Source organism: Lissotriton helveticus, chromosome 8 (genome assembly GCF_964261635.1).
Source record: "Lissotriton helveticus chromosome 8, aLisHel1.1, whole genome shotgun sequence".
NCBI lineage: Eukaryota > Metazoa > Chordata > Amphibia > Caudata > Salamandridae > Lissotriton > Lissotriton helveticus.
In genome coordinates, this window is record NC_136069.1 from 1,394,892,455 (window position 1) to 1,394,919,479 (window position 27,025).

Consider the following 27,025-nt stretch of genomic DNA (forward strand, 5'->3'; position numbering starts at 1 on the left):
ACATTTAAAAACCACAATTTGCTTCCAAATCTTCTCCATAGAGTATACAAGTCTCTATCTATATTAAATGAATCATTACTCACCTTTACAAATACTTTGGGAGATTGAGAACAGTGTCAGACACACACACCAATATTTCTTTAGCAGAGCAAAAGGTATGTACTCCAGGCACTGCAACCATGAATGGCACAGAAAACCTCTAATTCTACACACATATCCCTCATGTTAACCAATTAAAACTCTTCCCTCTCTATTTTCAAACCAACACCCTTCCCCCCCTCAGCCCTTTCTACCTGTTACCATAGCAACTCCCTCCTCACTGACCTCTCAGGTTTAAAAGTTTATTCTACAATGTTGCAAATGAACTCAGCAAGGATGTTTGACCTCTCAATACACCAGCTTATCCGGTGCAATGTTTCTTTAAATGACTTTTTCTTAACCATTCAAATTACTTCTTTCACAGAACAGAACCATGCACCCTAACTTTCAGTTTTCAACTATCTGAATCCACCAATCATTGCTTGTGAGTCAAGAGCACTGAAACTCCACAGTTTTGTTTTTTGCAAACTCCTACTGTTCCAACTGCCATTTAATTCCTACACTTCATCTGACTTCACCAGAACCTCCTCTCACCATGTATTCTGTCTGTATTATTGGACATAGCTACATCTACTGGGCTCAAAGGTATGTAGCTATCAGAACTTTTCACAACCTTGATTTACCAAATGTAGACATCAAGTGGATTGGCCAAAGAGGATTGAGATGTCATCAATTGATACCATTGGTGAAAACCTTTTACCATCTGCCACACCCTGACCTTATAATTTTGCACTGTGGTGGAAATGACCTAGGCACTTTGACTGGGGTAGGTCTGGAAATGGTTTTAAAGGACACATTTGGGCAATTGATGACACTTTTTCCACCATCTGCCTTGGTATATTCCAATATATGCCAAAGACAGAAATGGAAGTGGTCCAACCAATTTTGTTCACAATTTGAGAAAGCACGGAAACATGTGAATAAATCTGTTTCTGCTTACATGAGAGACTATGGAATGGATTTAATATACAACAATAACTTGCGTTATAACATGCAAGATATCTACAGAGGAGATGGGGTGCACTTCTCAGATGAGGGGAATAGAATATTCCTCCTGAATTTAAGACTGTGCATTTGAACCTACTTGTAGGTACCTAAATCAGCCACAGAACCCAAAAGCTCTTTTCAGGGCTACCCTACCTCTCATCACTCAAAATGATTACTTTACTCTAACTTTTTTCACTGTTTTTCACCAAAGTATGCTCCCCGGTACGCCCCCTGGTACTCGTACCGGGCGTTCCCCCGCGAAAAATTAAAATGTTCTTTTTATTTTTTGGCCTATATGGGCCTCCTAAGCCCCCCTCAGAAAACCTAGGGGGTCAGGGGGTGTCTACCGCGCCCCCTTTTACCCATTTCCAACATTGTTTGTCCTCCATCTTGTGTCTCAAATCTACCGAAACACAAGATGGAGGACTCCCGTTGCACTGCCGGTACGCGTACCGGGGCGCGCACCGCTAAGCGCTCCCAAAAATGTTTAAAAGTTAATTTACATAAAAACCACTGGAGAGACTTTCACCAAATATAGAATAGGCCCTACTACATACCAGTCCCTACCATTTTCCCAAATTTGATGGAATACCATTGAGCCATTTGGGCTGTAGCCCTGTCTAAATATCCTGAGGTAAATTACATGACAAAAACACATATGAAGTGTTAGAATTTACAACCAATTAAAATGTTACTTTCATTTTCTACTTTTATTTCCTGACATTTGATTGGTTATGTACATGAATATAAATGAAAAATGAAAGGGAAACACGGCCATTTTGACTTCAACTACCTGAGGTACATCTTTAAAGGATTTTCTCATGTATCTTCATCACCTTTATATAAGGTAAGTTGTTAATTTATAAGGGGTACTTTAAGTTAATTTGTAAAAACGTTTTCTGATAGTTATTTACTGTCCCTCTCTTATAGTTATAGATTAAGATAGGCTTCTCTGTTATAGTTATAGATTAAGTTAGACTTCTCTGGTATAATTATGAATTTACTTAGGCTTCCTCACATACACTTTTTTATATTTCTACTTCCTGCCTGATACCATACACTGCCCAAAGATAACTTCCCTGTTAAAAACTCAGAAGTACCTCTCTGAACTTAAACCCAACAGTGCCCTAACTCTACTGATATAGTTATTTTTTATGCAATTTACAGCAAGAAAATGGAAGGAGAACAAGAAATCATCAATATTTCTTTCGAAATTACCGATGAAGAGATTGTTCAAGAAGATTTTGTTGACAATGATTTTATGGATGAGTCTCTGGACCAACAATTTATTGACTGTTTACAAGAAATTGAATCATACAATTTTGAGGAGATTCCAGATCATTTGATGCTGGAAGTTTTATTAAACTATGAAAATTCTAACCAATAAATTTGTATTTAATAATTAAAAATTGTTTGAGACATTATTCATTTTTATATGTAATTCATGAAGTAGTACCAAAATGATTATAATATAAAGTGAGACTTACAGTATACTGTGCAATTTTAAAACATCATAAGGGAGCAGGGTAGACTACCCATGATCCCCTAGGCCTTCTCAGGAAGTCCTTAAAGGATCTGTTTCTGCTTTCCTGACAGACTATGGTATGGATTCCATATACCACAATAACTTCTGTAACAACATGCAAGATATCTACAGAAAAGAAGGTGTACATTGAATTTAAGACTCTGCATTGGTACCTACATGTTGGTACTTAAATCACCCACACAACACAACAACTCTATTCAGAGCTATGCTACCTCTAAGCACTTTAAATTATTATTTTACTGTTTCACTTGGTTGTCCCTATAGTACGCTCCCCGGTCCGCTCCCCGGTGCGCGTACCGGGCGCTTCCCCCGCGTAAATCGAGAACAAAATAAAAAAATGTTTTGCCCCGCGGGGCCCTTTTATGGCCCCCGCATCAAACCAAGGGGGTCAGTGGGGGGTCTACCCTGCCCCCTTTTGGTCATTTCCCCCTTTGTTTTTGCCACCGGTCGCTCCGGACTGTTTGGAATGTTGACAGACACCCGAGAGCCAATCAGCTTTCCGCTCGCGAACTCGGGTTACGCGCCGGGTGCGCTCCCCGATGCGCGTACCGGGGCGCGCTTATAGATATATATATATTTTTTTTAACCTAAATTACCCAAAATCCACTGGAGCACATATCTTCAGACATAGCAAAGGCACATCGGGCTACCAGTCCCTACAATTTTGCCAAGTTTGGTGGAAATCCATTCAGCAGTTTGGGCTAAAAGTGAGTCCAACCGCCCTATGGAAATTAACATGGGGAAAACACGTTTTGGGACTCCCCTTTTATCTCGGCCCCCGCTTGACGAACCCCCCCGAAACTTTCACAGAAGGAGCAGAGCGGAGCGGGCCATCTTCCTTGAGAAATTCGCGAAGATTCGTCCACCAGGGCCAAAGTTATTCCCAATAGAATGTTGCGGATTTCCTATAGAAAACAATCCTAACTATAACTACCTACCGGCGACCGCCAGCGGTAATATATATATATATATATATATATATATATATATATATATATATATATATATATATATATATATAGTCTGGAGGGACTGGCTTCTGCGGTTATGGGGGACACAGGGAGGCTCCCGTCGTTTCAGCATTCTTCGAAAAACTCGACTCACCTGGAGCTGGCCCTTACCTATAGTTTTCCCCACTCCCCACGCCACCTGCCTTACAGCGCTGGGACAGTGCCTGCTGGGATTTGGAGTTCAGTGAACTTAAGACGAACTCCTATTGGTGTGATGATGTCATCAGGGGGAGGGGACACAGTGACCAGCGGGTATTTTACACAGGACTAGTACTATGGGGGTGTTTCCTAACAGCATAAGGCACTGAAGAAGGCAAGTGTGCCAAAATGCATCTGCCGCTGCTGAGAGGTCTGAAATAAAGGATTCCTGCACTGTTTCCCCCTGTCGGCCTCTGATCTTTTCTTTTTGGAGGGATGTTTGCCGGATTTACAATTGCGCTTGCCAGATGCGCAATCCAGTTGGCCACGCAGCGACAAGAGTCGAGGAGAAAACGCTGGCATCAATCTGCCTGCAGCTTTATGGGACTGAGTTATCAGTATCTCCGTCGACCGCCAAGAACGACAGGACATCGGGTGTGGAGCGAGGTATTTTATCTCGAGGGGGCAAACACAGTCTCGGATTTGACTGCCCTTACACTCGACCGCTCCTGGAGGGACTGGCTGCTGCGGTTATGGGGGACACAGGGAGGCTCCCGTCGTTTCAGCATTCTTCGAAAAACCCGACTCACCTGGAGCTGGCCCTTACCTACAGTTTTCCCCACTCCCCCACGCCACCTGCCTTGCAGCGCCGGGACAGTGCCTGCTGGGATTTGGAGTTCAGTGAACTTAAGACGAACTCCTATTGGTGTGATGATGTCATCAGGGGGAGGGGACACAGTGACCAGCGGGTATTTTACACAGGACTAGTACTATGGGGGTGTTTCCTAATAGCATAAGGCACTGAAGAAGGCAAGTGTGCCGAAATGCATCTGCCGCTGCTGAGAGGTCTGAAATAAAGGATTCCTGCACTGTTTCCCCCTGTCGGCCTCTGATCTTTTCTTTTTGAAGGGATGTTTGCCGGATTTACAATTGCGCTTGCCAGATGCGCAATCCAGTTGGCCACGCAGCGACAAGAGTCGAGGAGAAAACGCTGGCATCAAGCTGCCTGCAGCTTTATGGGACTGAGTTATCAGTATCTCCGTCGACCGCCAAGAACGACAGGACATCGGGTGTGGAGCGAGGTATTTTATCTCGAGGGGGCAAACACAGTCTCGGATTTGACTGCCCTTACACTTGACCGCTCCTGGAGGGACTGGCTGCTGCGGTTATGGGGGACACAGGGAGGCTCCCGTCGTTTCAGCATTCTTCAAAAAACCCGACTCACCTGGAGCTGGCCCTTACCTACAGTTTTCCCCACTCCCCCACGCCACCTGCCTTGCAGCGCCGGGACAGTGCCTGCTGGGATTTGGAGTTCAGTGAACTTAAGACTAACTCCTATTGGTGTGATGATGTCATCAGGGGGAGGGGACACAGTGACCAGCGGGTATTTTACACAGGACTAGTACTATGGGGGTGTTTCCTAACAGCATAAGGCACTGAAGAAGGCAAGTGTGCCGAAATGCATCTGCCGCTGCTGAGAGGTCTGAAATAAAGGATTCCTGCACTGTTTCCCCCTGTCGGCCTCTGATCTTTTCTTTTTGGAGGGATGTTTGCCGGATTTACAATTGCGCTTGCCAGATGCGCAATCCAGTTGGCCACGCAGCGACAAGAGTCGAGGAGAAAACGCTGCCATCAATCTGCCTGCAGCTTTATGGGACTGAGTTATCAGTATCTCCGTCGACCGCCAAGAACGACAGGACATCGGGTGTGGAGCGAGGTATTTTATCTCGAGGGGGCAAACACAGTCTCGGATTTGACTGCCCTTACACTCGACCGCTCCTGGAGGGACTGGCTGCTGCGGTTATAGGGGACACAGGGAGGCTCCCATCGTTTCAGTAGTCTTCGAAAAACCCGACTCACCTGGAGCTGGCCCTTACCTACAGTTTTCCCCACTCCCCCACGCCACCTGCCTTGCAGCGCCGGGACAGTGCCTGCTGGGATTTGGAGTTCAGTGAACTTAAGACGAACTCCTATTGGTGTGATGATGTCAGCAGGGGGAGGGGACACAGTGACCAGCGGGTATTTTACACAGGACTAGTACTATGGGGGTGTTTCCTAACAGCATAAGGCACTGAAGAAGGCAAGTGTGCCGAAATGCATCTGCCGCTGCTGAGAGGTCTGAAATAAAGGATTCCTGCACTGTTTCCCCCTGTCGGCCTCTGATCTTTTCTTTTTGGAGGGATGTTTGCCGGATATATATATATATATATATATATATATATATATATATATATATATGTGCAAGCAATAATATCCCACTTATAAATATGCAAGTGCAACTGTTAAATGCGTGGATAATAATATGAAATGTAATGCAAGCAGATAACAATATGGAATAAAATACAAGCAAATAATACTGGCCATCCGTTGCCAGAAATCAGAAAGAGATATACACTAAATATATCAGATCAGTGGTTCCCAAACTTTTGACTTCTGAGGACCCCCATTGAGTCACCACTGGAAGCCGAGGACCCCCAAGCCATTTGTATGAGTTAAATTTCAAAATTAAAACAGTAATTCGAAAAAAATACACACATGTGCACACAAAAAAATACTCAAAGTACTAAGGATTTTGGGGCCAGATGTACGACCAATTCATTTAGCGCCTCTCAATTGGCGACACATTGAGAGTGGCAAATTGCAAGTCGCTAAATGAAATGTACAACAGTGTGTTTAACACTGTTTGGGATTCCCAATGGGGTCGCAAATTGCGAGGTTCATTAATATTAATGAGCCTCTCGCAATTTGTGAGCCCATTGGGAATGCCAGCCCTCCCAGGGATGGTGGACTGCTGTACTCTTCAGGCCACCATGTCTCGGACTGCTTTTAAATAAAGCAGTTTTTTTTTTAAATGCAGCCTGTTTACCATGCATTTAAAATAAAAAAGAACCACTGCCTGCCCTTAAAAAATTATTTTGCATGCATTTGCGAATGCATTACCATCTACTTGAAGTAGGTGGTAATTGCGACTGTTTTGCGACCGCAAAACAATTGTACATGGTTTTGAGACACCCTATTTGGAAGGGAATGCCCCTTCCAAATAGCAAGTTGCAAAACCTATTTAGCTAGTCGCAAACAAATTGCGACTCGCAAAATAGGCTATGGACATGGCTCAATAGGTTTTTGCATGCATAAACGGGTTCGCGAACCCGTTCGCGCATATAAAAACAGATCGTACATCTGGCACTTAGTATTTTATATTGAAGTAATAGCCCCTCTGTCACATGTATTTCATTTGTTTTATAGCATCTCTCATAACATTGTAGGATGTCAGAGCACTTTACATCACACACATATATAGAGACATTGAATCATACATGTAAATCAGTGTGTATATAAAATATTTAAAGAGTGCTTGGTCTGGAAAAGGACAAACTCAGGATTCAGAACATAACACAGTGGCTAGCACTGACTTTAACATTAAAAATGCATTTCCACCCAAATAAATCTTTTTAGCAGCATCAGGTTAATGAATAACTGGGAAAAAATATAAGTTAATAACTGGTACCATGCAGTTTGCAAGCAGCTCTTGATGACAGTTTATAGGTCCTTCGCCAAGATTATGATTGTCACTTATGAAGTGCACAGTAACAAAAGAATTTCTCTGACAAAAGCAGTAACCACGAACCTATGTGCATAAAATACTGCTTTTTAAGATGCATGATACACGCTCTTTGCAGTAAATGTAGTAAATGTAAATGTAGTATACTTGTAAAGCGCACAGCTGCCCCAGCAACGGGGCGTCCCGGCGCTGTATAACTCTGGGGAACCCGTCCTGGCTTTCCCTGTGGGATGGTCCCTTGCTGGGAGTCCCCAAAGTGGAGCCAGGCATCCCCGGAATTGGTGGGGCCGTTGTGGAGATTAGGCAAGCTAATGCCCAGAGTTGCCGAGTGGACCCCCTGATTAGAGTAAGCACCGAAGCGAGAATTATCGAGTCCGCTGACCAAGGTCCACGACCCTGCCGCGTCGGGAATTGAACCCTGGTCCCAGGCTGACTTCTGCTCTCAGGTCTGCCGCCTCTAACCAGTGAGCCACACTACTCCACAGTGGGCACATTAACCCTCTGTGCTACATTAGTTCAATCAAAGCTGCCACTGAACAAAACTCTCCTCAGCTCCAGCAGGTACATTAATCACTGGCATTCTCTTGACACTTTTATTGTTGCTGGAAGGCTGCTAATTATACAAGAAACGTTTCCATGCTTTTAAAACTGTTGTCTACGGACCCCCTGGGGATGTGTCACGGACCCCTGGGGGTCCACGGACCACAGTTTGGGAAACACTGTATCAGATGATTACAATCGTGAAGACTTGGATGTGCACACAGACACTCACACATTACAAAGTCAATCCTCAAAGAATAAAACATCTCTCCGGCTGCAAACACTGTATCTTAGCCCACTTCAGACTGGGGGATTCACAGCCAGGGTTAAGAGCCTCAGCAAACCAGGTTCCTGCACTGTTGTTCATGCCCAAATCCCAGTTTCCAAGTCAACAAACCCCAGCTTTATAATCTTAAAGCACACTAAAAGGTTCCAAGAGGCCATCCTTTGTGCCAATGACACTTACTGGAGTTGGCCACTCTCCATGCAAGCATTCCAAAGGAAAAAGACTTCTCATGTTCCTTCTGCACTCTCATGTGTTCCAGCTTTTATCTTAACAAAGCTTACAAAAGTCTCCAGCAGTACAGTCAACAATCTCCAAAAGCAAAACAACCTTGAACGTGAATAACTTAAACAATAATAATCTGGGGGCCTGCTTGTGCGCAGAGCTCAAGCTACACAGAGTCTGGATTCAAGATGGCATGAAGGCATGTCAAATCCAATAATAAGAACTTCATAATACTTCCCAAAGTATAACACAATGCACATTTGTGCACAGAGGCGTAGCTAGAGGTTGTGGCACCCGGGGCTTTCCCTCAGATTGCCGCCCATGGCATCCGCAGCCCTGTGATTGTGAGCTTATGTCTCTGAGTCGAATTTTGAATCTCACCTCAGTCATATTTCGGTCCCAAATATTTCTCACGTGTATCATTGGAATGCTAGTTTTTCATTGGTCTATTAACTAGTGCAAGTAAGTGTTAACTATCTGAACTCGCAGTTCTAGAGGGCTGCGCACAGCACCCCGAGTATTTGCAATTTTCTGTTGAGTGTTTCTTTTAATTTGATTATTTAGCTTTCCATCAACAAAACATACAGAGAACTGATATTGCAGCATAGTTACAGTTGATACAGGCAGTTTCATTTAGGTAGGTGTGATGGGTGCAGAGTGTAGACAGGGGAGCCAAATGTGTACTCTCAACTTCGTGAGGAAAAGAAGAACACAAACCCTTCCTCTGTCGTACACGTTACTACTACACAATGTGCATGTGTGAGGGGGGAATTTTCAGACCCAAGTCTGATGCTAGGCCTGTTCAAAGGGACTACCGTCAGGTTCAGTCAGATCCGACAAGTGTTCACTATTGGGTGAAACTTGTGAGTCCAATGCTTCCCCCTGCTCACGCTCCGCACTTGTATCAGTGTCTCCCAATGTTATTGAGTCATAATGTACACTGTTATGTTAACATTGTTTACCAAGAGTTCCAGGCATGACAATGGCGACTAATTCAACCATGTGAATCTATGAAAGATCTAGTATTAGAGAAGACATGTTTAATATTTTTACATTTCAACCATATATATTCTCCAATTGCAAGCCCACCAATTTAAAAGCCATATAACATTTACTAACTCTGCATCAAGTTCTGCTCTTATAAATATCTCAATTCATCCTAAACAGGCAAATAAGCAACTATATTCTCTGTGTCTGATACAGGAGGAGCGTCACACTTCTTGCCAATTCATTTTACGAGAAACATTAGCCAGGATTTCATTACTGCTCTACTACACAGTTCATTTACGATTATTCTCTGTCAATCTGAGGAAATCTAGCAACAGAGGCATATGTTTGATAAAGAAAACTTCAAATTAACATCATTACACAGCTCTTCCCAGTTTGCTTCTCTTCGGTGTTCTATCTGGTGTCTATATCCTATTTAGAGGAAACTTATTTCATATTGAATAGCCTTGATCAGCGTTGTTTTTTTAAGGTCAGAAATCATTTCCAGAGGTACAATTCCACTTTTTCTGAATTGGCTAAGAAAATAGGAATTTGATTTTCACTTGTGTAGAGCACTAGAGACAGTATTTTTTGTGAGAGCACCTTTAAAAGAAATAAAAAGTCTCTAGTATATAAAGTTTTTAAAAACTGAAAAATACCACACCAAACAAAACTTTCCTTAGCTAAGTGACATTGGGCATGAGAGGACTAAGGAAAAGTATTGGTTATTGTAATTTGTAAATATTGATAGCTCTCAGGGCTTTAAGTGGGCCGGGTCTCACCGATGCTGAGCACCGGCAGTTTTTAAAAGGGGGCCTCGAAACGGGTCTCTATCTGGTTCTGGTTTGTGCCCTGGCAAAAGCACTCACTTCTCACTATTGGAGAAATTACAGCATGACGGCATGCAAGGTGAGCATTGTAGGGGAAGGGAAATCCTGTAAAGAGAGTCATTTTCTCTTTAGATTTGCTTTCTCTTTTTGAAACTCAGGAGCAGCAACATTGTTGTGGTGTCACCAGGGCTTTAAATGTAAGATTTTTCAATACTATATATAAGCCATAGTTGCTGCCTATTTATCTTATGCAACTAACAACCACTGACAAAGCCAATAGTCCTGACTTGTTGTAGGTATGATGTTACTTGTTGTATCACATCTGAATACAATGACAGAAACCACAAAATACAAGTCGGGTGGTACACTATGCTAAACACAGATATTTATCTTATGTGTTTTAAGCCACGCCCTTAATTACACTGGCCACGCCCACGTCCCTTTCAGAGACCCCCTACCCCCAGTTTTTTCATCCCACTTAAAGCCCTGATAGCTCTTACACACCTATGGAGTTTGTTGTTTATCTGCCCGCAATGAGAATGTAAGACTTCTGCTCCAATGCCGATTACTTTGTTTAACTTTTGTATTTAATTCTTTCTTGGGCATAATTAGCTAACGCCGTTAACTACTGCTGCAACTCACTAAGGGGGAGATCTAATAACGCAAAAATCACCCGCTTAGTCTGATGCGAGTCCATCCCATGTTTTCCCAATGCAACCTCTCGAGAACAAGCACTCCTTTTCTCCTCTCCACCTCCCCTTCTCATTTTCCCTTCTTTCTCACATGAGTTAATCAAGATGTTGCTACTTCAGAGCAACTCTGGGACAGCTGGAAATCTCGGCGATTCTACATCTTCGGCTGAAGCTTAACTCCAATAATACCCAGGTGTGGCAGTGTGAGAAGAAAGGAAATACGTCTGCACAAAACATTCCAATAGCACACCAATAAGTTCATCATCTCAAAAGCTGCCAAATGTACTGCAAGATTTTTGAACTGGGCTGTCTGTGGTTGCGACAGACACTGAACATGGAACAATAATTTGAAATGTTCTTCTCATTGCCTGGCCTGAATAGAAGATTTGAGTTGCTTAACTCGATCTTTGGCGACTACTTGGCTCAATATCTGCCAGAATGTTTTTGAGTCCTTCTCAAAAGAAATAGTCGCTTACATTAAAACCAACAAGTGTACGTCCCCTAATTTCGGGGTGAATGACTATGATCGGGAGAGCAACTTAAGTAAAGCAGGCCTCCCTATTAGGCCAGGTGGTATGTAGAAATTACACCGGGGCGTCCCAGGTGTGGGCATGGAAGTCACAGCTCACCTGAAACAACTTAACTATCTGGAATCGAAGCGTGGCGACGCAACTGTTCGTCTGCTCTCCTGGGCTGATGGACCCGACACGAATCGCCGTGAGCAGAAGATCATCCTAATGTCTGCAGCAAAATCCTTGTGCTGCCTGAACACCGGAAAAGAGGCGACTGCGTCACTGCCGCGCTACTTTTCAGTGCAATGCAAGGGCTGACCAAACTTTATGCCCAGGGCCGTCATTGGTAGCGCTTTCGCGCGCTACATGATTGACGGCCCTGGGACGGAATCCACCACAACCACAAATTAGGTACGTACCTTGCGCATGCTGCACTGCAGGCAGCATGATTTGCGATCAGGTGGGCTTGCTCTTCCGTGCTCGGGCCCCAGTGGGGGTGGCGGCCTTTATAATATATTTGGGGACACTGACACTGTACAGTGAGTGTCCCCAAATAAATTATAAAGGCTGCCGCCACAGGCCGTCGCCCCCACAATAGTGCCGCCCTGGGGCGTACCGCCACCCTCGCCCCCCCTAGCTACTCCACTGTTTGTGCACCACTTCCTATAGCACTGCACAGTTCCTCTCCCAATGTACAACATAATTCACATTTGAGCACCACTGCTTATAACACTCCACTTCAAGACCAAGAGGTACATTCCACATCTCTCTCTCTCTCTCTCTCATGCTTTCAAGTGCACATCAAACATGTTCTGTTCCTGGCAAGGCTGTTCTGCTCTGTGAAAGCTCTCCCACTTTAAAACTACAAAGAGACACGAAAGAAACCTTCAAAGAAAAAGGCATATGCAGGGAACATGATGTCGTACATTCCAAATAGGGTAAAATAAAACACCAAGGGCCCGATGTAGGTAGGCAAATACCGGTCGGAAACAACCGAAAATACCGATTTTCGTCCGTTTCCGACCGGTATTTGGATATTGAGATGTAGGGGCATGTTAAATTACAGAATCTGTAATTTTACCGAATCTGTAATTTTTCCGATTCGGTAAAATACCGAATTTGTAAAATGACCAATTCTGTAATTTAACATGTAGGTAGCACTGTAATCACTGCTACAACGGTTAAAGAATTCGTTATTTACCACCAACTAGAAGTTGGTGGTAAATAATGAAAACCCTTCAAAAAGCATTTTTTTTTGCTTTAAAAAATGTGCCATGTTGCAGACATACATGCCCTAAGGGCATGTATGTCAGCAACTTGTGCACCCATGCACAATTGAGGGGTGCAACAGGGTGTCAAAGTGACATCCTGTCCCCCTTTCAAATTCGGTAATTTTACCGAATCGGTATTTACCGATTCGGTAATTGGCATTGATTCCTATGGGCCTCAAGGCCCATAGAAATCAATGGCAATTACCGAATCGGAAAATACTGATTCGGTAATTACCAAATCATTCCGATTCGGTAATTTCAAAAGTAAAATTACCTACATCCCGATTTACCTACTCTTAAATACCGAATCATACCGATTCGGTATTTAAGAGTAGGTAAATCGGGATTACCTACATCGGGCCCCAAAATTCAATTAAAATAACGGTAGTCAAAGGTCATCATGTGGTTTCAATACATGGGAGTGCCCCTAGCACTACAGCAACCAAAGTCTCTGCAGCAGGAATCCAGCAGGGCAAAACACTCTGTGGCAGTGAACGAGGGCCCGCTCTGCGGGACGCCTCTGTCAATTTTATAGTGCTCTGACCCCTAGGGGCTAACGTCACGTCTGAGATAGCTGGGAGATGTGGTTCTCACCCTAGTGATGCTGCCAAAGTTCCAGCAACAGGAAAACACCAGGGAAAAACACTCTGTGGCAGTGAGCAAGGCTCCAGTGCAGCGGGACGCCTCTGTCGATTTTGTGGCACTGCCGCGCCTAGCGGCTCACATACTTTTTGTCATAACATCAGGAGATAAACCACTGTGGGATGTTCTAGTACACTATTGTGTGCCCTAATTTATGTCTCCCATGCACTCAATGCACATATCCCTTAGAGCAGCAACCTCAAACAACGTATTCAGATCTTCTCAAAGCACCTTTGACAAAGTCACAATCATCTCTACCTTTTTGTACCATTTCCATGGTTCCTCTCTCAGCTTGGGAAGTTCTTTGTAAATAAAAGATCAGATTTACTCCAAGGCACTTGCATATCAGCTCCTCCATGCATTATCTCAAAGGGCAGTCACTGCAGCCTCAGACACACTCAGACTCGCATCTCCTTCATCTCTGCCTACTGTCTTTTTCTTTCTTCAGCCCCTTCTGTCTTCGACCACTTGCCCTTGAATCTGTTTAATTTTCCACTTTACTTTGTGCATTTCATTAATTGTTTTAATGTGCACCTTTAAACTTAGTACACTCAAGTCTTTGATCTCCTCATTGGTCATTACCTTTCTGAATTTGTGTTTGCTTGTGTTTCTTCTTATTTAGATTAATATTGTATTCCTCAGTCAATTCTGCCAATTTCTTATGCATCTCATGGGCCTCCCTAGCAACTTCTTTGTTGAGATATCACAACTCTGCCTCATTGTCATTGTTCAATCTCTCCGGATCAATTGTATCCTTCAAGATCTGTTTGAATTCTACCCTTAATTTGAATGCATACATTTCCTTCAGTGCTGGCTCTCTGTGGTGAGGCTTTGATTTTACATATGCAACAGCAGCAACTGTAGGTGCGGCAGTTGCACTGGGGGATGGACCTGACATAAATGGAGATGCTTCTTCTGAAGGTGCACTTGGCCAATGGATACACTTTGATTCTCAGTTGCACTGGTCCTCTGATCTTCCTGTCTCTGGCCTATGTGGTGCTGATGACTCAGGAGGGGGCACAACCTGATATGGAGATGGTCTTAAAGTTATTAGATCAAAGAATCCTTCTTCTTCATCCTCACTTGTTTCTGTGTCTCTTTCTGCCTGCTGTTCTTTGGTCTGGGTCTCTTTTTTGTCCCTTACCTCCCTTTCATTCTCTCGCACAATATTGTGGTAAATACCCACACCATTAATCATAGCTTCACTTCATGCTTGCTCAATTGAGTTCCACTTTCCAATGAGCCAACTAGTCATAGGGAGGCATACCTTCAGGTCGTGTTTTTTTCTCCCTTACAAACAGGATAAGGAGTCACAACTTTGTAAACAACTACCCAATCTCGGTGTGACACCAAATGCCACGATCCCGGACCACAGCATGATACACAGCACAAGTTACTTTGTGATTATGCACATGAACAAGTAAAAACAATAGCCTTTGTCTGCTATACTTAAACAGGGAAACAAAAATTCTATCTTTTATAAAGAAACGCACAAACAGAAAAAGCTGGTTCTTGACAAGTGGTAGCCTACTTCCGTTGATATGTTATGTTATGTTATGTTAATATAAGATTTATATAGCGCTCAGCTACTCAAAAGAGTGTCCCGGCGCTAATAACCCAAAGAGGTACGGAGCGGGAGAGGAAGGTAAGCTTACTGTACAAAAAGCCATGTCTTGAGGTCCTTCCTAAAGGCTAAGAGATTGCCATTCTTCCTCAAAGACATAGGCAAGGCATTCCACAGTTGTGGTGCCAAACGTTTGAAGGAGCGACCTCCAATACGAGCTCGTCTGATTACCGGGACAGAAGCCAAGGCCTGGGAAGACGACCTGAGCGACCGAGATGGAAGATAAAAGTCCAATCTTTTCCTAATGTATTTGGCACCTATGCCATGCAGTGCTTTAAAGGCAAGAGTAAGAGGTTTGAAGATGATACGTTTCCGAATTGGAAGCCAATGGAGAGCCTTTAAAAGGTCTCTTGCACTGGATCTCCGATGAAGACCGAAAATCGCTCGCGCAGCAGAGTTTTGCACTGTTTGCAAACGAGATAGAAGGAATTCCGGGAGGCCAAGGTAGAGCACATTGGCATAATCCAAGCGAGAGCCTATCAACGCTTGAACAGTGGTTCTTCTGTGGGCAAGAGATAGTAATGGCAGGAACTATTCATTAAGAAGTAAACAACACCAGCTAAAATGAATACACATTCATAATTAGTCATGTAGTAAAACTCTATTGTGGTGTGAATGTTGCCCCTCACAATTGACACTTCACCTTAGCAGGCAAGTATCAACAATAAATTTATATATCAAGATCTTGGAACTTCTACGAAATCCAATAACCAGACTTTAAACCTTAGCAATAAGCGTATGAATAGCAATAAATGTATCCAAAAACATGAATGAACAGTCGCAATTTCTTGATCAATGTAAAGCCCTCTTGGACACTGCATATACACTCAAAAATAATGCAGAAAGCATACATTTTTGCAATTTAAAGCAATTAATATATGAATCACTATAAGTGCATTCAATTAGCAAGTGTGAACACCTGAAAATCCCACATCACCTTCATTGCAACACAAAATATGATTTGGACATCATAAATATAGTTTAAAAATAGGACCAAAGCATTAAAATCCCAATAACCAAAGTCCCTGCAGTTCAACAACTCAAAGTTTCATAACCAAAGTGCTCACAGCCTGCATCTCCATACATTTTGCCTTGGCATCGAAACCTAAACTACAAATCCCACAATGCATTGCTCAAAAGGTGCACTACATGCTTTCAACAACACACTGTAACATGACGAATAATCCTCCTTCTACTAATTTTTCCTTCATTCACAGATCAGCTTTAGGAAGAGCGGAATGCTACCATTTATCCGAACGGGACCTTTGGAGTTCAAGTGTGTAGAGGAATCAGAGACAATTTTGTAATGGAAGCTAATTTGCTGAACCATAAATGTTCTTCCAAATCCAGTTAACCTATCCAGATCCAGGAGTACCCTTCTAAGTCCAGTCTGTAACCATCCTCTGCTACCTGATATTTTATGTAGCACTTTTATCCTGATTTTTTAATCTTCAGTGCTACTGATGAACCGGGAGCAGTGTGAATTCCCCTTAGTATTTTGTTGCTCCACAACTGGACTTTGTCCATGTGTAAATTCAATATCAAATAACTTTTCAGAATCTAATGTAAAGCACATTTGGTTTCAAAACAAAGGGGAGGCATGGCTAGGCGCCGATGTGAGGTGAAGCGGACTCCGGAGCTCCATCTGTGGCTTCCCCCCAACTGCAGTGATCCTGGCTACAGACTGAGGCCCGTACCTCTATCCAGGTGGTGGAATGGCTGGAGATTACACCGGGCTGCAGGCAGCAATTTTTGGTGGCTACGCAGCATTGAAATTGCTGTTATATCCCCAACTGTGCGGCGTATGCAGAGTCCCAAGATGGCGACCGCAGATTCGAGGGGCAGCCTCTGACATCGAAGGAGGCCAGCTGACTGCGCTAACTGCTCCCCGTGCGAGACCAGACCTGCAGGAGTGTAGCATACAGCTCCACCCAGAAGAGCAACTGTACCATCGGCCCCGGGGTCAGATTGGAGCGGCGCGGACTCCCGATCCTAGCGGCTCTGCTCCTACGACACAAGATGGCGGCTGTGGGCTGCAGAGACGGGCCCTAACAGCAGCAAAGTCGAGCTGTGGGCTGGAGGAGTGAAGGCAGAGAACACTGGGAAGCAAAGGGGTTGGCATATCTGGCACACCGGGAGCCCCTGAGACTAAGGCTCTTAAGCTGAGCTGCAGCGCTGTGAGGTGAGGCGCTAGCACTGTGACCGCTCTGCCAGACTTTGTCCCTGGGGAGAACTAGGCGGCAACTACGGGGGCTGAGAAGAGGCTATCAGCTCCTTGCGCAGTGTCCAGGCAGACTGTGAAGGACGGGAGTCCGCTGCGATATTCCAAGGGTGGACTAGGAGGGATGCTGTCCTTACAGTACCCGACTGCACCACAGTGATCCACTGGGGCTCATGAGATGGTCTAGCTGGTGCAAGTCATTCTACTGCTAAGCTCCATCCCTGCTTTAAGGCGATTGAGGCAAAGCCTTATCATTGTCCCAGGAAGACACAGACCTGGAGTGCGAGGCGCTACAGAGGCCAATGTGCCTGGATGGAGCGCTCCTGGGATACTCACTGGATGAACCTTGCAAGCGGTGAGGGGCTGTGGAGACGGCAGGCACCGAGACTCTGCGCTCTACCTGGGGACCCTCTTGGGGAGTGGGACTCGAGAGGGCAGAGTACACTAGAAGGAGCCCTGAAGGTGAGAAATACTTATGACTGTCACCGGGCTCTAAGACCCGTCCTACTCCTGCGCGGATAACGCTGCAAGTGATCAGTGCTAAATGGTGGCACCACTCGGTGTCGACTACTGGCTGGGTACGGGCCTCTAACAATGGGAAAAGTGCCCAGAAAGGCCACAGGTTATCAAACTGACGATGAAGATGAGACAGCAGGGATGAGGTTCCCTGAGGGGCCGACCCTAGCGGACATTATGCAGGCCATCACCTCCTCAAGGGAAGTTCTGGAAGCAAAGATAGACTCAATAGGGTCAGAGTTCAACCTGCTGAAAGATGACCACTGCAAGCTTAACCTGAGAGTGGACTTAAACGAAAAAACGTTTGCAGAGATCCCGGACACAGTTTCCACATTACAAAGGCCCTCGTGGAGGCCAAGGTCAAGGTGCTAGAAGCGAGAGCGGAGGGCAGTGAAGGCCGGTCATGCAGAAATAATGTATGCATTGTGGGGGTTCTGGAACGGGAACAAGAGGACGATGCGGTGCGATACCTGGCTTAAGGAAGAGGTGGCCCCAGCCCCTTTTATGCACTTGAATATGCTCACAGTCCCGACCAGGGTGCCCAAACTTGGAGCCCCTCCTCGACTGCTCGTGATGCGACTTCTTCAATATCGGGATCGAGACAACATACTGCAACAAGCCCAAAAGAAACGGGACCTACAGATTGTGAATAATAGAGTGATGATATTCCTGGATTTCACCAGGGAAGTGCAGCGTCAACGTGCTTTCTTTATGGTCTTCAAGCAGAAACTGCGACAATTCCAAATCCCATATGCCATGCCATTTCCGGCGCGCCTCCTGGTTGTCGACAAGTCAGAGACGCACTTTTTCACTACCCCGCATGAGGCATGGGAGTTGTTAGAGGCCCGTCAGCACAGAGAGACTCGCACTCCATCACCGGTCTTGACCTGGCGGACTCCGACCAAAACTCAGCAGCCTGTGAGAGCTCCTTCTCCTAAAGAATGCAGACGGGAGTGGCACAAGGCCCTGCAGGCGATTGTGGAACTTAGCAATGGAGGCGCTAGCCCCGGATTGACCAAAAGTGCCCCCGACATGGACAGATCCGAAAGCTCGCAACCAGGCAGCACTAACGAGGATTCGGAGACTGATCTCCTGGATGTCACTCCTTAAACAGCTGATAAAATAGCCTGACAAAAGCACCCCAGGTTGTACATCAGACAGTTCTACTGTTCAGCTTATGCTGCGATTCAGACGTCATAGAAGCCGCTTGAAGATACTAATATGGTCATTGGGTTTGGCTGCCGAGTCAAGATGTTGGGGTATTGCCCGGTGGAGATCTGGGTCCAGTAAGGTCAGCTTCACACCCCACCACTTTCAGTGACTTTCTGTTCACACGTTCCAGTGTGAATTGGAACTTGTTTGTTTGTACCTGTCCTGGGGAGGGGGAGTTGGTGTGTTCTTACTGTTCAGGGGATTTTATATGAAGCCAGGCATGTCACTTTAGGGGAAGCTGCTAGGGATATGACACGATCGTCACAATGGGATCCGCCGTAGGCCTTATATGTCTATCTTGGAACATTAGGGGGATGCACACCATGTTGCGCCGCCATAAAATTCATGCGTACCTGGTCAGGAGCGGGGTGCAGATAGCCCTTTTGCAGGAGACTCACTTTTCGCAGAAGGAAGGAGCTACATTCCAGCTCAGGTGGAGGGTGCAGGTGTTTTATACTACTGATTCAGCCTACGTGAGGGGAACACTGGTCTGGGTGCGAGGGCGAGTCCCTTTCTAACGTACCAGACAAATAATAGAACCGGAGGGGTGGTTTATAGTAATTTCAAGGTGATTAGATGGACGGTGATTAGATGGACGGGACATAACGATTGGGAGTGTGTATGCCCCTTACATAGAGCAACCTACATTTCTAGCTCAACTCTCACCGACGCTAGCTTCGGTGTTAACAGGATCGGTACTGCTAGGGGGTGACTTTAATTGTGTTACTGACGTCAGCTTGGACCATTCTCACCCACCACTCCCAGATGCTCCCATACATAGAATTGCAGAGGCCACACATAATTAGTAGCAAAGGTGGGGGTTGACTGAAACTTGGAGGGGCCAACACCCAGGGGAATGGGATTATTCTTTCTTTTCTGCATTACATGAACTGCATGTTAGGTTGGAAGCGATCCTGTGCTATCCGGATGTGCATGGGGGGATTTGGATGAGTGAATACCTGGTCAGAACGATTTCTGCTCATAACCCGCTGCTAGTGACATTAGACTGGATTCGTGTTAGCCCTAAAATACCTGCTTGGAGCTTATGACCGGAAGCATTGGAAGATCGGGTGTTTCGGACCACTGTGGGAACCGCTATTGAGTATTACTTTTTAACCAATGCCAATACGGTGACAAGCCCACTCATTGAGGGGGATGCTTTTAAGTCTGTTATTAGGGGGCACTGCATTGGGGAAGTGGTGGGGGTACGAAAGGTCCTTTTACAAGATGTGCAAAGAGCGGAACAGCAGCTCCGAGCCAGAGGGAATAGACAAGCAGGCAGACCTTCTCACGGCTCGAGAAGCAATGGCAACACAAGTAGAACGGCTGCATTGTGTTGACTACAAGGCTTACACTGCCCGGGCCCATGCTGAGAGAGACAAATCTGGGGCGCTGTTAGCTTTGTTGGCTAACCCAGCACGTAGGGGGTGGCGGTACTTGATCTTCAAAGTCGGGAAGACGAGGTTTATTATCGCCATCAAGATATTAATGCCCAGTTTTTAGAATACTACACTGCCTTATATCTTAGTAGGCTAGCTCCAGGAGAAGAGGAGATAGTGGAGTTCATAGGGGCTGTGGAGCTTCCAAGTGTAGATGCAGAGGCAGCAGAGGCTCTAGGCAGGGATGTCGAGATTGGGGAAGTGAGGGGGTCATTAAACATATGGCTAGGAATAAGACACCGGGGGACAGATGGGTTACCAATAGAGTTTTACTCAACGTATGTAGATAGTTTGGCTCCACAGCTAGTGGCGTTGTATAACAGAAAGGCTGTCTGCCTGCTACAACAAGAGAGGCGGTAATCATTTCCCTTCTTAAGCCCGGCAAGCCTGCTTGGGATCTCACTGCTTGTTATCGCCCGCTCACTATGCTCAGTTTGGATTATAAAATACTAAGTTGTGTATTGGCCACCCGCCCGGTTTTGCATATGTCGATGCTAGTACACACCGATCAGGTGGGATTTATCCAAGCCAGGATAGAAGCGGACACATATCAGAAGGAGGAGGCGTGTATTCTGCCAGTTGACATCGAGAAAGCTTTTGATAGCCTCGAGTGGCCATATCGTTTCAGGGTTATGAGGGTGTTTGGGCTGGGAGAACGCTTTGTGGAATGGACAGCTCTATTGTATAAGAATTCTACTGCTAGGTTCAGGACAGGAGGGCTGATCTTGGATGCCTGTATGGTGGGCTGGAGAACGTGACAAGGCTGCCCACTGTCGCCTTTATTGTTTACCCTGGCAATGGAGCCCTTGGCAGCACATGCTAGATCAGGTTGCTATTATCAGGGGTTGGAAGTGACGGGAAAGCTTCAATATATAGCATTGTATGCAGATGACTTACTGATGTTTCTAGCCAATCCAGGGGAGGCTCTTCAGATGGCCAAAGAGCTCTTGAGTGTCCTGGAGAGAGTAGCAGGGCTTAAGGTGAACTGGGCCAAGTCATGCCTCTTCCTGAAGCAATCGGACAGGGTTGGGCTACCGGAGATGGAAGGTGTGACATGAGGATAGATGCTTGCCTTATTTGGGTACTGCAATATATCATGCCCACGGGGATCTGCTGGAGGGCCACCTAGACTATTTGTCCAGCTCAACACAATGGTCACAGGTTTCCTGGAAGACAAAGGATGGCGCTCACTACCATGACGAGGCCTAGAGCGGAGGGAGGGTTTGCAGTGCCAGACTTTGAGGCCTATTATCATGCTGTGCAGTTGCAGTGGTTCACAAAATGGATGGCGGGGCATCTAAGGAACATGGCAGACCAAGGAGGCAGCAATCCGAGTTTGCGGCTCCTGTCTCGGGTGCTGCTGCGACTTCCTAAGAGAGACGGCGCCACAGGTACACGGCAGGCTCTGATCAGAAAGACTGGTCAACCCCTTGTCGCTTCACTCCAGGAAGCATTGGCTGCTAATTCTCAGCATATGCATGAGAAGGGAATCCCCCTCTCACACCTAGAAAAACACCTTAGCGATTGTAACACATAGTCTGTATTACACCAATCACCCTTTTTAACTTGCACCAGCACTTTTTTAATAGGTCCTGAGGAAAGCCATATTAATCCTGAGGCACTGGATGAAACATGTCGACCGATAATGGATGTAGGAGGTCGTAACTCACCACCAAACATCCTCTTGCCTTATTTTTAACTGCCGACGGTGGCCCAGGTATTAAAATGTAATTTACCCTTGGGTACTGGGACCCCCGCCAAGGCGTTTTAATTGTCACATCACTAAACCCCAACACTGCACTCTCAGTAATATACCAGCTCCGCTGTAATCAGGCGTTGTAGCACACCCGGGACACATTAGGTGTCACTGGGTGGGCCGGATGATGAAGCATGCGACCAACCAGGTTGGTGGGTGAGGGCTTCATGAACACACCAACAAGGTGTCAACTGACAAAACTAGTCAGAGTCCAACCCATAAAGTCATATGTAGCTAGTCTTCTTTGTTGATACATACAAACCCACGGGACTTGGACTAGCTATCTAGTCCTCTCTCTCTCTCTTGATACGTCTAATAATATTTTCCCATTGCACAAGCGAGAATGCTGGACAATTGAAGTCGGAAACATTGGGATTATTGTGGTTACCTGTTTCCTTATGCATAGCGGGGCAAAGTACAATCCTAATACTTTCTAAGATTTGCTTGATTGTATCAGTTGAAAAATCAATAAAATCTGTTTACATTTTTCCTTTTTTTTGTAAACAAAGACTGACAAGTATTAACATGAAAACCATGAATGTTTATTAAAGGTTTAAAGGTAGTAAAGAAATTAAAAGCAAGGCAAATAGTCAGTCAGTCAATCATTTGTCATATAAAAGTATGAAGCTCAGAATAAAATGCAAATCATGAAATAGCGGAAGAAAGTATAATGCAGCTTAGTGAATAGGCAGTAAATCAGAGACAGTCCGACAGAGTATTGCCTGCTAAAGAGCAAGGGAAATACAACCCAACATTTTCTGGCTCATTTTATAGGATAAAATACAGTAAGCTGTATACATTTGACGTAAATGTGCAAACGCCCAAATACCCCTCCCAGTCATATTAAAGAAAGAATAATACTGCTTCAAATCACGTCTCAGCACTATCCCACAGCCTTTTGCAATGCAGTTCCTATTCCCAGTTCTCCTGTGACACTTTAAGATTAGTACAAGACCTGCTACAAATCAAAGTTAATTTCGCATGAGAATCATATGTGGGCTTGATAGGTGAATTCTTGAGAACAAAGCATGATGTTGTACATGAGAGAATGTCATAGTGTTTCAAAACATTTGCAATTTAAAAATTGTGTGCTGAGTGCATGTTGGAAAAAGGATAGAGAGATTACTGCACATAGGAAAATGTTGGCAAAAGGCAGCAACAATCATTTTGAAATTGAGGCCTACATTATTAATGTTAAAATAAACATAGTTACTCAGTAAAATATCTCACATTTGTTAGGCTAATCATAGCCTGTTAATACAGTTATGCATTTTCATTAAAGCTGCTACACCAACTACAAGTCCCAGAATTCAAAGAAAAAACCTTGACTGGAGCATATACATGGATCTGGGATACTTGGGAGCTATGCTTTCTTAGTTTACTAGGCTCACAATTAAAAATTTGCGAACATACGTGACAAGAATTTTCAATTCTATTAAGGACACGGAGGAGAGGATTATGCTTCTCATTTCTTTACTAGAAATCTCAGCAGCCAATTCGAAAACAGTAAAAATAAAATAACACTACAATACCCATGAGCATACTGGGTATCACCTGACAACCATAGAGTAATCCCTATAAAAGTTCCACAAGAGAATACCACAACCTCTTTCTTTGGTAAGTACAACAGTTAAAGTGAAGAAACACAGTCCAACATTTGTGAAGAACTTCGAAAAATAAAGCAGCTCGATCACTGGAACAGCAGACCAACGGGCTGGAAACAGAAGACTTGATGCTTGTATCGGCAGAAAAAACAGAACCTGTAGGTATCCATAATACAGTCCATGGAGACAGAGTTCAGCGCCTCACTTAGAGTCAGAACCTGCAAGGAAATACAGAGTCGTAATACACCATTCCCTCATGGCAGAGAAAATACAGTAAAAATGGGGAGGGAAAAAACAAGGAATAGATCCATAGTATAAAATATACATATGTAATAAAGGCAGATAATGCAAACAATCATATGAAATACAGAAAATGGGTGGGATAATCCTCACCCCTGTGTCCTTAATAGAATTGAAAATTCTTGTCACGTATGTTCGCAAATTTTTAATTCTATGTCAGGACCGGAGGCTCCGATTACGATTGTTCAAAGCTGCGCCACCACTACAGATGCAATATCCACAATCCGTTTATAATAAAAAGTCTTAAACATAGAATCAGTTGACCAATCAGCTGCCTTCAGAATGTCCATTAAACTCACTCCCATAGAAAAAGCTTTGGAAGCCATAGCTCCACGAGCTGAATGTGCACCAAATTTTGTAACATATTTACAACAAGGGGTGGTGAGTGACAGAGTCTCTGAATTAAGCAGAATACTCTCACCCAGTCAAAAGATCAGGGCTAGATCCAACACCGTTTTTTAGCTCATTGCACCATCCCAGTTTCAGAACCTGGCTGTATGCAAATTAGTCTGTTCCTGTCCCAGTGCATGATGGGAACAGGGCAAACCAAACTACAAAAGCCAATTCTTACACTGGGAAGGAAACAAGCTTCCGGGGACCGGTTTCTGGCATTACAGCCGTCTTCGGCCCGACTTGCTTGAATCCTGATGGTGCAATGAGCAAGGGACTAATGTCTGAGTATACCCTTCCACGCTTAGGGTGGACAAAAATATTTACAACAAGGGGTGGTGAGGGACAGAGTCTCTGAATGCACTGGGCCAAGGACAGACTAATTTGCATACAGCCAGGTTCTGAAACTGGGATGGTGCAATGAGCTAAAAAACGGTGTTGGATCTAGCCCTGATCTCTTGACTGGGTGAGAGTATTCTGCTTAATTCAGAGACTCTGTCCATCACCACCCCTTGTTCCAAATTTTGTAACAGCAATACCTGCCTCACCCATGAGCCATCTCACCGATTTTGCTAACATAGCTGGGGTGACCGGGCGAAAAGGTTTTTGCAGAGCAATCAAAAATTGACCATTCATATCCTGTCGAAACTCAGCAGTACTTATCTCATAATCCTTGATACATTGTACTACACAAATTTTTGGATTATTAGGAAAACTCGGGTAAGAAACAGAGGTAGTATTACAATTAGTGCTACTGGAGATAGCAAAAGTGACACCTTCTGGTAAAAAGCTACAACCTGCAAGATCCAGAGCACGGATATCAGAAACTCGCTTACAAGAAACCAAACATAATAACATAGTTAGTTTTGCCGAAAGCTATTTGCGGGATAGATTAGCATTGGAGGGCCAAGCCTCCAAGAATCGCAAAACAGCAGAAACATCCCATAAATCAACGTATTTTGGGCGAGGCGGTTTTACCAACCTGATACCCCCGAGTAATTTGCACACCAAAGGATGCTCATCAGCAGGTTTGTCATTGATCGTTATATGGGCTGCAGAAATGTCAGAACGAAAATTATTAACCGTCCTATAAGCAAGACCAGAAGAAGCAATCGATGCAAGAAAATTCACAATCAAAGAGAGATCTGCTGAAGCAGGATCCACCTCCCGTTGATTGCACCAACTACACCATCGCTTCCAGGCAGTGGAATAACATTTGTGTGTGTTGGGAGACCAAGCCTCGCTGATAAATCTGGTAGCGTCTCGCGAAAGGCCTGGGATTTTCCAGCGATCCCCGAAACCCGCCATTCAACTAGAAGGAGTTGACCGGACTCTATCAGTGGATGCAGGTTGTTGAGATGGTCCAGCAACAGATTTCAACGCTGGGGAAGAAGGAGCGGCACTGCACAAATCATCGCCAGAAGAACCGGGCACCAAGCCTGAGCCCTCCAAAGAGGAGGGATCAGAATCAATTCCGACTGATAATGCTACATGCGTGCTAAGACCCTGGGGATCATCACAAACGGGGGAAAGGCTTAACACAGATGAGACGGGCAGTCCTGCGGAAATGCATCCGTGGCCAGAGCCTCCGGATCCGGGCACCAACTGAAAAACACTGGAAGCTGCCTGTTGAGGCGAGAGGCACAGGTCGATCTGGCACGGACCCTAAAAGCGAGAATACACGAGGATGAACCCTCCAAACGCTGAAATCTCGGAGGTGACGAGAGTTCCAATCTGCAATCAGATTGTTGCACCCCGGAAGATATTCCGCAATCACTGTGATGTTTCTCTGAAGACAAAAGTGCCAGAAATCCTTGCAGATTTCTGCTAGAATATTGGGCCTCGTTCCCCCTAACTTGTTGACATACCAAACCGCTGACACATTGTCCATGTGGAGAAGTATGCAACAGTTTGTCATGCGCGGAGACAGTCAAAGAATTGCAAATGACCCTGCCAGAAGCTCCAGATAATTGATATGGAGAGACAATTCGTCCTGGGACCACCGGCCCCCCATAGTTACCTGACCGCAATGGGCACTCCATCCCCACCGACTGGCGTCGGACTCTATTACCACTTCCAGAGACATACCGATCAGGGCTCGACCATTCCAAGACTCCATGTGTTCTAACCACCACAACATCTCCCACCTCGCCTCCTCCAAAAGAGGAATCTGATCCGAATATTTTAGGCCTTTCTGGAGATGGTGGATTTTGATTTGCTGAAGTGCTCGGTAATGGAGAGGACACGGAAATATAGCTTGGATCGAGGAAACTAGCAGGCCGACTATTCGAGCTGCAGACCTCAATGATACAATCTGTTTGTGTGAAATCAATCTCAACTCCCTCTTGATAGATCTGATCTTCTGAGAGGGCAAGAGGAGTTGGCAAGTGAGGGAATTAACTAGAAAACCCAGGAACTCCATCGACTGAGACGGGATGAAAACTGACTTCTGTGGATTCACTAGAACTCCGAGTGACTGTACAAGATCTAATGACCACTCCAAATGAGTCACTAACAGGCAAGGGCAGTGAGCCTTGATGAGAATATCGTCCAAATAAATTATCAGACGAACACCTCGGGCTCTCAGAGATTCCACGACAGGCCTCAGGAGCTTCGTGAAGCACCAAGGTGCTGACGAG